This window comes from Sinocyclocheilus rhinocerous, unplaced genomic scaffold, assembly GCF_001515625.1.
Source record: "Sinocyclocheilus rhinocerous isolate Xijiao unplaced genomic scaffold, SAMN03320098_v1.1 scaffold228, whole genome shotgun sequence".
NCBI lineage: Eukaryota > Metazoa > Chordata > Actinopteri > Cypriniformes > Cyprinidae > Sinocyclocheilus > Sinocyclocheilus rhinocerous.
Genome location: NW_015634565.1, coordinates 732,180 through 744,199, shown reverse-complemented (window position 1 = coordinate 744,199; position 12,020 = coordinate 732,180). Strand labels below are relative to the sequence as shown.

At 36.4% G+C, this 12,020-nt stretch overlaps 1 protein-coding gene across 1 annotated transcript in view; it reads left to right on the top strand.

The window, feature by feature from the left end:
* The window catches only part of LOC107745900 (exostosin-like 3), a 34,936-nt gene that overhangs the window by 10,561 nt on the left and 12,355 nt on the right, over nt 1-12,020 (top strand). The gene's annotated exons all lie outside the window — the stretch shown is intronic.

Here is a 12,020-nt window from a genome sequence, read left to right as displayed (position 1 = left end):
GGGCTATTGTGTTTTCCAGTCGGGCTACCAAAATGTATCACTGCCCTGCCCAACGGGCTATCTTGTGATATAAAATATCTTCCTTGATTCGCGTTGTTCACTCGCTTGTAGAGGGGAAACGGATCATAGTTTATCATTTACACATGTTTCTAAGTCTTATTAGAAATTCTTATTCAAGAAGAAAGTCTTATTCAAGCGTTTTAAACCATTCGTGCGCATGAAGAATTCAGTTTGGCGCTCGCGCGCACACGCTCAAAGTACTCACATACAGAGCAGCGTTACAGGCAGAGCACGAACACAGAATTGATTCTTCTTTCGCTTGAACGGACACATACACGCAAAATTATCTCAAAATAACTATCTCGGTAAGTAGTTTCATGTCTTAAATGAACATAAACAGTGGAGAAAGAAATCGCACGTGCATCATTATGACCGTCAACACCGTCCATCGCGGCAAGCCTAGTTAGTATATTGTTTGACATTTTCAATTTCACAAAGTAATGTGCATTTGGTCTGAGAAATAACAAAAGGACACCTTTTTAAAATCTGTCTTAAATCTAATTTTGTTAAAAAAGAAATTGTGAGAAAATTGTATTGTGAAATCAGTATCGTGAATTATATCACATCGTTGAGTGAATCGTTACATCCATATATGCTACTAGTTTTTGCTGTGGTATCGTAGTAAATTGTTATTTAAATAATAAGTGTATACTTGAATAATAAAGAACCATATTTTTTTTGCTCGTCTGAAAAATGATCCGATCTGTGACTCAAAATGTGATATGATAATGTAATATAATCCGAACCGTGAGATTTGTGATCCGTTGCACCCCTACTCTCTTGACTTGTTATTTGAAGAAAAAATAAAATATCTTTTGTTCGGGCTAGTTAAATTAATTTTTGGGCTACCAAAATCAGAAGAATGCCTGCCCAAAGGGCTAACAGGGATTTTGAAATTTTGCGAGCCCTGGTATCTATGTACAGCTGTCGCATCCGTCATAGACGCGGTGTCTTTGTGTGAGAAACGAAAACTATCAGTGTAAATCAGTAGGCCTATACTAAACATCGCACATCCTGCGATGTGACTATCGTGGATGCACACATCGCGATATCAATGCTGAAACGATATATCGTGCAGCCCTAGTAGCTAAAATAAATTGATTGCAACCACTTACCTTAAAAAAATTTAGTCAATTCAATGAATTATTTTTTTCAGTGTGACTGTCATACGTGCAGGCCGTTCCGGCGGATGACGTAGGATGCATGCATCGCACATGCGCCGGTGATTAGTGACGAACGCGGAAGCGCAGAGGAGAGACAGCGAAACAAAAAGCCGGTCACGAATTAGAAGCACAAAACCAGGATTTGTAAAGAAAAATGTCAGAGGATTTTGATATAAGCCAAGAGGAGACTGGTTTTCTTTTGCTAAAGTAAGGAAACTTTGCTTCCTTTGCTCCTGTAAACAAACTCGCGAGACTAGCATATCTCACAGGTGCATGTGCGACGCATACGTCCTACGTCATCAGCCGGAATGGCTTGCACGTATGCCAGTCAGCGGAAGTAGAGAAAAGTGTTTATAACGTTTTAAATATTGATATTTTTCTTACAAAAACACATGGATTCAGTACAGGAGGCCTTTATTCACCCCCCGGAGCCGTGTGAGGCACGTTTTATTACGGATGCGCGTGCTTTTTTGACGTCTTTTAGACTGTTGAAAATAAAAAAAAAAAAAACCCACCTACTCCCATTCTAACGCTTGGAAGAGCAAGGATAATTTTTAATATAACTCCGATTGGATTCGTCTGAAAGAAGAAAGTCATATTGGCCTACACTTAGGATGCCTTGAGGGTGAGTAAAACATGGGCTAATTTTGATTTTTGGGTGAACTAACCCTTTAATAGGATTGCTTTTATTTGGGTTTCGCTGGCCTAAAAAAAGTGAAATTTTCTCTGTATAATTGTATAGATTCATTTCTATTTAATTGTCTGTTTGCTGAATTTAGAAGCCTCCCAGGTTGCCCACACAGACAGCAATAAGCAGAGAAACACTACAGTATGGTCACCACGGGTCTGATTCCAGTGGCAGGTCTTCATGAATTTTGGTATTAAAGGTGTCAGATGGTGCTGAATCATGTAGGTTCTGGTTTTTTTTTTCTTTCACTTTTTCCTTCATATCAACTCACTTGGAAATGGAAAAGAGAAAAACCACAGAGCGTGCAGTCACGTTGAATTAAAGTGCTAATTATAGAACATGGAGCTCTGCATCTGCGGCTGCAGTCCGGCTCCAGGCTAATGGATGTGTAAATGAAAAGCGTAACATCTCACTAGCAGTCCAGCTCGGCCATAATGGAATCATTCAGGGTGTGTATCTGTACCACAACATCAGGTGATCCCTGTTTTCTACCTCATAAATGTCAGAGGGATACAGGCAGGAAAAGGTTGTGCTTTTCCTGTCCAGCCACACACACATTGTGCTTTCACCCCTGGGTGATATCAAACTTCCCTTCCTTCTCTCTAAAGTGTGTCAGAAGAAATAAAATACATTGAATTTTCACAGCTTGGAGTAGGCTTAATTGTGTCTGTTTTTTTTAGATTAATTTATTAGTGATGTTTGCCAAGTCAGGCATTAATATTTTTAGGGATGCACGATATCGGAATCGGCTGATAATGGCTCATTCTTGAAGCAAACTTTTGCCTGAATGGTGATTAGATTCACTGTTTTGGATCCCTGCATTTAATTTGAGAATGCACATACAAGATGATGCGTTCAGTGTGTGATAGACTCAACAGTCACTAGCGTGTGCAGTACCTATGGTGCAGTAGCAGCAGCAGCGACAGCCTCCCCCGGGTCCTAATGCCCGTCTGGTAAGGCGTTTTATTTACATAGGGGGGCACTGTTGGCCTACTTGTAACATAATGAAAGTGAAATACACATCACGAAAAACTTGTGTTTCTGAATAAATAAAACAATATCAATCTCATAAAATCATGTGTGTTTTGATTTAAAAGTCAGAAGCTATAGCTTAGACATGAATAAAAAACATCACAAACATGACACTTGTAAATTAAATAATTTTATATATGCAGATTTATTCATTAATGTGTAATATGTTTTTTTAACGAATTATGAGCTCTAAAAGGTTTTCAGAATTTTTACAACTCTTTTGCCTTAGACCATCTACAAATGTTAAATCTTAAAGGGGTCATATGATGCTGCTAAAAAGAACATTATTTTGTGTATTTGGTGTAATGAATAGTGTTTATGCGGTTTAAAGTTAAAAAAACACATTATTTTCCACATACTGTACATTATTGTTTCTCCTCTATGCCCCGCCTTTCTGAAACGCGTCGATTTTTACAAAGCTCATCGGTCTAAAAAAGCGAGGTGTGCTGTGATTGGCCAGCTATCCAGTGCGTTGTGATTGGCCGAATACCTCAAGCGGGAGACCACACAGCGCCTTCACGACATGGCGGCGGCGGCAACAATACTACAGCGAGAATAAAAGTTACGCTTTCTTTCTTTGCGTGAACATTTGTGTGACGTTATGCAAATCTTTCCACATAGTGAGGTAGGTATGTGGGGGCGTGTTCGAACGAGCCGTTTTAGGTAGGTGTGGCTGACTCTGGACTTTTATAAAGAATATCTTTGGATTTGAGACTTTAGTCTTTGCAACTTTACAGATCTTCTTTATGCACCAAGAGCTTGTAACACTCCAAAGAGAAAGGAAAAATTGAAATCGCATCATATGACCCCTTTAAAATTAGGGTTGGGCGATTTTTCAAATTTTATCGATTAATTCGAATTTAATGTTTTGCCACGATTTTATATTTTTATAAGTCGAGGAATCGCGATTTTGAATACAAATATTATCAAACGTTAGAATTAGACACTTTGACAATAACAGTAAAGAGAAAAGAACGATCCATCTTTTAATAACTAGAGCACCGCGTTTTTAGAATGCCGTTTCATGCATGAGACGCTGCAAGAGACGCGAACGCAACAGTCAAACGCGTCCATGTTTACATAGAAAAAACAATGGAAAAGCAGCGCAATCAAATAAAAAAAACCTGTAAAGAACTAATACTGTATGTCTGATATTTCATGTTTGCATCATGCTGACAGGCTGAAAACTGCTGTTCATTGTTTTTACAGAAATTTTATAGTTAATAATAGTCTACTGGTGTTATACCATCAGTCATTATGAAATTTGAATTACGTTGAATTTTAAGATTTTTTTAAAGCATTTTTCTGGTATTATTTCTGAACATATAATATGTAGCCTATAAGACAAGTTTGTACAAGATGTAGCTGTAGTTCATGCATCTTTTCTGCAAAGATGTTTAACAAGTGATTTGTGTAACATTTACATCATGTTCACAGCTTCATGTGTGCTGCACTCGGAATATAATTTTCTTTAACTAGAGGGTTAATACAGAGAGAGACTTGGTGTTGTTTCCAAACAAAAGGAAATATATCAGTATAGACATCGACTATCGGACAAAATGAGTTGAAAAATGTCGGGATATCGGCAAAAATCCAATATCATGCATCGCTAAATATTATAGAACACTATGAAATCTATTTTATTTTTGAAGTCAGAAGCGCCAGACTGTCCTTGCAAAGTTGGAACTGCCCCACTTTATAGAACAGCCTTTGAGCACAGACATATTGTAGGCTACTGTGCAGGTTCAGGAAACAGTCCTCCATAAAATGCGTCACACACTGCGGGGCTTGAGTGAGGAACGGCCGGCGGACTTGAGAACGGCGCGGCTGGCGGATTCGACAAAGGAGCAGCCGGCAGGCTTGCGGCAACCACATGTGACTCCGCTTGAAAGAATATCTCTTTGGATTTGAGACTTTAGTCTTTGTAACTTTACAGATCTTCTTTATGCACCAAGAGCTTGTAACACTCCAAAGAGAAAGGAAAAATTTAAATCGCATCATATGACCCCTTTAAATAAAGCTTTAATAATCAAAAAGCATGTCTAATTAAATAAAACCATGAAGCTTATACCATTTAACAACAATTTATTAAAAGTTTAACAAAAAAAATACATTTTTAGGGTTCATGAAATCAGTTTTATTTTTTCCCCAAATTCTATTTTAATTTTATCATATTTTTAATTTATCTGAATTCCATGATTTAGTTTAAATTTTAATAATTGAAAACCATGTTGAATTCATTTAATTCATAAAGCTTTTGTTTGTATGTTTGTTTGTTTGTTTGTTTGTTTTACAATTATAGGGCCAGTTAAATGTTTTATTATTTTTATTCATTTATTTATTTATTTAATCCAAAATTCTGTGTTGTCTGTTTTATGTAAATTTATGATTTAATACAAATATTATATCAAAAATGGTGTTAATCATATGAAGGCATAAAACATTAATAGTTTAAAATATAATCAATCTTTTAAAATATAATCAAATGAAAATTAACAATTCTTTTTCATTTTTATTTTTACTTATTTACTTTTTATTAATTTATTTATGTAAACAGTTCTGCACAACAGAGGTTTACTGTTAAAATTTAAAAAAAAATTAAAAAATAAAGGATTCAAATTATTATCATCATAACTTTAAGTACCTTTTTCTGTACAATAGTAATATATTTCTGTCACAGTTTCTTCAAGTTAAACCAAACTTTTATTTTGTCATGTAGATCTTTGAGATTCTTTGTATATGACATGATGACAACATGATTGAACCTGAACATGACTGATACCTCAAATTGTGTGAACTGTTGAGAAGTGTGCTTTTACTTTCATAATAGATCAAACTTATGATTTTGACCAGGTATTTGCTGAAATGAGCAAAAATCAATATCTGTCTAACAGAATGTTGTAGAGACGAACTATAGCAATCACATAGTATCTTGATAAAAACAATCAGAACACTTTAGGTCTTTTTATGAGGTTTTACATTTGCAATCTTGATACATTTTGCTGTAAAGTAGTAAACTAGTGTCTTGAAAAACACATTTTGGCATGTGCATTGCAGTAGTTATCTTAGCATTTTTCCCCAGATGTGGGTTGTTATGCAAGACTAGATAACAAATGACAAACTCCCATAAACAGCCTGAATATGATTGAGCAATAATCAGGCACAAGATGCTTCAGTACTGCTTGTTGGTACACCTCACTGTGGATTTATTTTCCCCACATACCTGTGCTCCGTATCTTTATCACTTTATTTATTTATACGTAATGTCTGTGTCCTAAGAAAGGGATTGAGATGACTCCTCCATGTGACTTCTCTTGAAGCTGCCTGTAGGCAATGAGAATTGGCTGTCAGCTTTCAGAGCCTCTCTGTCCTGAATAAAATTAGACTACAGCTCCGTTCTCCTCAGTGATTTAGCCTGAAATATGAGCTGGAACGGGCATAAACACCTGGTTTGTATCTCACTTCTTTCCAAGGTTACGTTAGGAATAGTTGCAAACCATTTTGCATAATAACCAAGTTGATTAGGATTAGTGTATTTCAAATATGAAATAAAATATGTTGAAAATATCATGCTAAAGGTTGACCAGATGATATACTGTTTCTGGTGGTTTTTTGAAGTATGTTTGCCTTTTAGGCTAATATTACCCACAATCCCTTGAGCTATGGTAGAGGATGAGATTGTGATTTGTCTCTTCTTCTACCTTTCAGTTGGCGATCCCTGGCCGATTTAAATGTATGCACCTAAAAACAAATGTATGCGTCCTATCTAATTTCTCAGTACACATTCCTGTCTTATTATGCATGAAATTCCAATTGGTATCAAGATGCAATTTTATGATGTGGAAGTATGTACCAGTGCTGTTGTGTACTGTCTTGTTAGAAACTCAAAAGTATGTACTTTCACATTCCCAGCAAAGTACATAACTTTAGTGCAGAGCAGAAGTATGCAAAGTATGCAGGCAGTCTTCATTGTAGAATATGCCTCACCTTGCTTCATTAAAACTGATAGAATGTCCACAAAGAAGCACAGTCCTTGCATTTAGCCGCAGTGTCATTCAGAGGCAAATCTACTGCCCGGAGGGTGTCATTGTCTGAAAAAAACAAAAGCAGTCCTCGCTCTACAGACAGTCTTCTGATTGCAGGTGGGGGACATTTCAGTGTAACTCTTGCTTGTTTTGTGTTGCTGTGCATAGATAATTGTGTATGGAAGCATTATCATTTATCTCAAGGGGCGTTTGCTGCTTTGTTTTTGGTAAACAACTATAGAGCTGTGGCCTCTTTTGATAATCAACCTATTTTTAGGGCCATTAAGCCTTTTTACATTGTGACGTTATTTTCATAACAATATAAGTGCATTTTCCTTCTAATTCTCATTTGTGTAATGTGCCCAGATGATTAACTTTCAAATGCATTTTTGACTTTTAGGTCATCTAACATTGATATGCACTGTAAAAATTGATTTTTCGAGGTTTGTAAATAAAACAGAGATTTACCAAAAAATACTATTTCAGTTTTACTGCTTCACAATTTCACATTTAATTAAATGTGTTACTTGTCATCTCCTTAATTGCTTGTGAAATTTACTAGCCATTTCTTAGTGAAATTGTTTCTACACCATATTTTTCCAGTGTACTGAAGTCTTACAGTTATTTATACAATAATACATTTCTGAATAAATATTTTCTGTTCGGAGATTGCAAATGTGGAATGGGCTGTAGACTTAAAAAAAAAAACATCAGACTGGGTCTCGTTTCCACGGATCGCTCTGATGACTCAATTTCATATCAGCAATGTTATTTCGTCAGGCTGAAATACAGGTGGGCCTTTTGGGATTGCGTGTTGCCTGGAGGAAGACATTGGCTGTGTGCACCAAATCAGGGTGAAACGGATAGAAATTGCGGTTGAAATTCTTGCAAACACTGACTGGGCAAACAGGATGCAAATGCGCCTCAAGGCCACTGTAGGAAGTCTCGCGGTGGGACCTGTTAGCGCTTGCTAGTCAAAGAAAACTATCCATGCATGGTCATCTGGCAAGATGAATTGTCTGAGGCATGGAGCCTGAGCAAAACTAGATTCAAAGATGAGAGCATATTCTTGTGGAACCAGTCGACGCAGAACATCTCAAAGGGAATTACACTATTTGTGCTCTATTTAAAGCCCAATGTGTGGCCCTTATGCCAAAACCTCCTTGTCTAGAGTCTTTTAATGTTGAATTCAGTGCAGAACGTTCTGATAGATCATGCATAAGTTAATTAAACACAGCTGTCTCTGTTTTATTTGCACTGGAAAAGTTTAGGAGCTTGACTTTTCTGTAGAAGAGCAGATAAGATGTGTGAACGAGGTCAATTCTGAGTAAACAACTGGTTTATTTTTCCCTCCCTCCCAATACAGTATGTTAGTGGTGCAGCTTTCTGTTTTATTGATGACTGGGGAAGCAGACCTATTGACCATAAAATAAGTTTTTCACCAATAATAAAAGAACTTAGAAGTTGTTGGCCTACTTTTCAACTTTTTAGATCCAAAAGGTAAGGGAATGCTTAAAAAACACTTAGAAGCTTCACTTTTACTTAAAATTGTATTGCATCTTTTGATGTTTTTCATTTGGCACTATTGACGTCTGTCTCTTAACTTCATATTGACATCATGCAGCAGAATGCATCTAAGATAATTCAGTCAGACAGGCTGTATTACCTCAGTGGTCTATATTGTTTCAGCAGTGCATTAGGAACAGAATGACTCATTGATGGAGTTCTGGAGATCATCTGGGAGAAAGTACTGCCAAATCGTTCCTGCCCGGAGAAGATGTCCCAAAGTGCAGCTCAACATCTGTGATGTTTAAACTGCCTTATGTAGAACATCGATCCAGCTAAAAGCTTGTCCTAGTTAACTTGCGAGTGCCGAATGCTTCTGTGCTGAGCCGAGTTATTTTATACGGCCTGGAATTTCATTTGCCTTCATTATGGTACAAAATATAGATAAATTGGAGTAACGGTGTTATTTAGAAGTCAAGGAGAGCAACAACTCTGACAGAAGCATTTGATAAAGATTCATTGAGATGTAGAGAAACATTAACTTGGCTTTATCAGATTTTTTTAAAAGCCGTTTCAGATTCACATATACTGTAGGAAAATACACAGACAGTACTACATTTTATAATAGATATTTGTATAAAACTGTGCTACTGTCTAGTTGCTAAGGTGATTTAAGCATGCTGGTATGTGGTTGATAGAGTATAGTTTAATATTTAATACTGTTAGGGTTTTGTTCAGATCACTAACTCTAATTTTAGAAATGAAATCGATGCTTGACTTTTTAAACCTCACTTTTGATCCACTCCAGTCTTGCTGATGCAACTTTCATTTCAGTTGAAGAGGAAGTGGAAAAAGGGGAAGAGAGAAGGAAAGTTTTCTCCTATGCAGAAACCAGCAGAGACCGATATTTGATTAAAATACCGAACGTGTTTCATTTTTTTCTGTTTATACTGGTTCTTTTTGGACTCCTAAAGATGTCCCAAAGTGCAGCTCAACATCTGTGATGTTTAAACTGCCTTATGTAGAACATCGATCCAGCTAAAAGCTTGTCCTAGTTAACTTGCGAGTGCCGAATGCTTCTGTGCTGAGCCGAGTTATTTTATACGGCCTGGAATTTCATTTGCCTTCATTATGGTACAAAATATAGATAAATTGGAGTAACGGTGTTATTTAGAAGTCAAGGAGAGCAACAACTCTGACAGAAGCATTTGATAAAGATTCATTGAGATGTAGAGAAACATTAACTTGGCTTTATCAGATTTTTTTAAAAGCCGTTTCAGATTCACATATACTGTAGGAAAATACACAGACAGTACTACATTTTATAATAGATATTTGTATAAAACTGTGCTACTGTCTAGTTGCTAAGGTGATTTAAGCATGCTGGTATGTGGTTGATAGAGTATAGTTTAATATTTAATACTGTTAGGGTTTTGTTCAGATCACTAACTCTAATTTTAGAAATGAAATCGATGCTTGACTTTTTAAACCTCACTTTTGATCCACTCCAGTTTTGCTGATGCAACTGAGGAAGTGGAAAAAGGGGAAGAGAGAAGGAAAGTTTTCTCCTATGCAGAAACCAGCAGAGACCGATATTTGATTAAAATACCGAACGTGTTTCATTTTTTTCTGTTTATACTGGTTCTTTTTGGACTCCTACCTTCAAAGCAAATTTCACTAGGAGAAAATTGGTTACCCTGTCGTCTGGAAATGTCCTTGCTGCATAAAATATGCTCGCACTGATAATAAGGGATCCATAATTTCCTGCTTTCATCCGTATTTGCTGCTACTCAGCCGCGGCCAGGCTGGAAAATATCCTTCCATTTACAAAACTGGTTAAATATTGGCTTGTGGTACATTTGATTTGCCTTCACAACCCAGAGGCAGTGTGAGGATTAGACGGAGAGTTGTTATTCCAGGGAAACTTTCCGGACCTGATCACAGGTCAGTGTGAATTTCTTCAGAACACATCCAGTTTTCATGACAGTGGAGATGGAGCTCAGACATGCTGGATCTTGCCTGTTCACATGAGAAAAACTTTTCTGCTTTAAGGGGTCCATATTCATTTTGCGAATATGGGCCCTTTCAATTTATTCCTGTGATCAAAGCTGAATTTTCAGCATCATTACTCCAGTCTTCAGTGTCACATGATTCTTCAGAAATCATTCTAATATGCTGATTTGCTGCTCAAGAAACATGTAGTATTATCAGTGTTGAAAACAGTTGTGCTGCTGAACATTTTTTTGTGGAAACTTTTTTTGTTTATTTTTTGATGAATAGAAAGAACAACATTTATAAATAAAATATAAATATTTTGCAACATTGTAAATGTCTTTAATAATATAATAAAAGTTTATTTCTTTAAAAAAGTCCCTAAACTTAGTGTAGTAGTGTACATATTAGGCTTAGAAGTGACGTTTCTATATCTACAAATATTGATTGCTGTGAATTGCTTTAATTAATCTATGTAATTAAGCAGACTGGTTTTCAACTCACAAAAGAGGTGAAATGGCTTAAATCAGTAATAGAGCAAAACTCTGTCTGTCTTGCATAAAAACAGAGTTTATCTTTTATGTTTTGGAGTTTACGTGCTCGCTCTTTATTTTTATTTTTTTATTTTTGTGTATCAACATGATGTATAATTGAACCAGCCACAAATAACAACCCTTACAGCAGTGGAAGGAGGCTAAATAATGGAGCTTAATCAGGGAAAGGTCAAAAAGAATGATTATCCACTTCAGGTGTTCAGAGGGGAAGTGTTTTATGAGCCCCAATTTGTCCCTTTGTATCAGCGTCTGTCTCTCATCACTGTAACATTTCTCTGGAGATCTAGAGTAATTAATCTGAAGAGGGCAGACTGCCCTTCCTTCTCACACGGTCCAGGTCTGATAGTCTGTAATAGTGTTGGGCAATATGCTCAATTTTCATATCGTCCTATCGTCAGCCTGTGAGATCGCCGATACACGATATTATCGTGCTAATTTATTTCATTATTTATTTACTTAGTTTCATTGCCGGAAAGTGAACCAACTCCAGCGTAAGGCTAAAAACCGCCTTTTTAATGGTACTAAATTTGTATTTAACATGATAACAATTCAATAGAAATATTGTAAGTTACTAATTATAATGCTTATATTTCCTCAGTTATTCAAAAAGCAGCTACAGAAAACGTTTACATTACCAAAGAACATCATCACAAGCTCAGTCTAGCGCATGTTTATGCACTTTAAAATACAATCCCGTTAAAATCAGTGAAGCTATCTACACTGTATGATGAATAAATCTCTTATACTTACATCGCACGTACATCTGCACTTTGTTGTTTATAATGAGAGAATTCGCGAGTCAGAATTCAGTCAGCGCGCGCTGAACAACTAAACTCTGCTGTTTCAGCGATGACTCATCTGAATGCCTCTGATTGGCCATTGCATTCATAAGCATAACATAATCGTGTGTGATTGGTTATAATGCGCAACACTGTTAAAACGTGGAAAAAGAAACATAATGGAACAAATAAGCCCTAATATTAATTAGATAGTATTACTA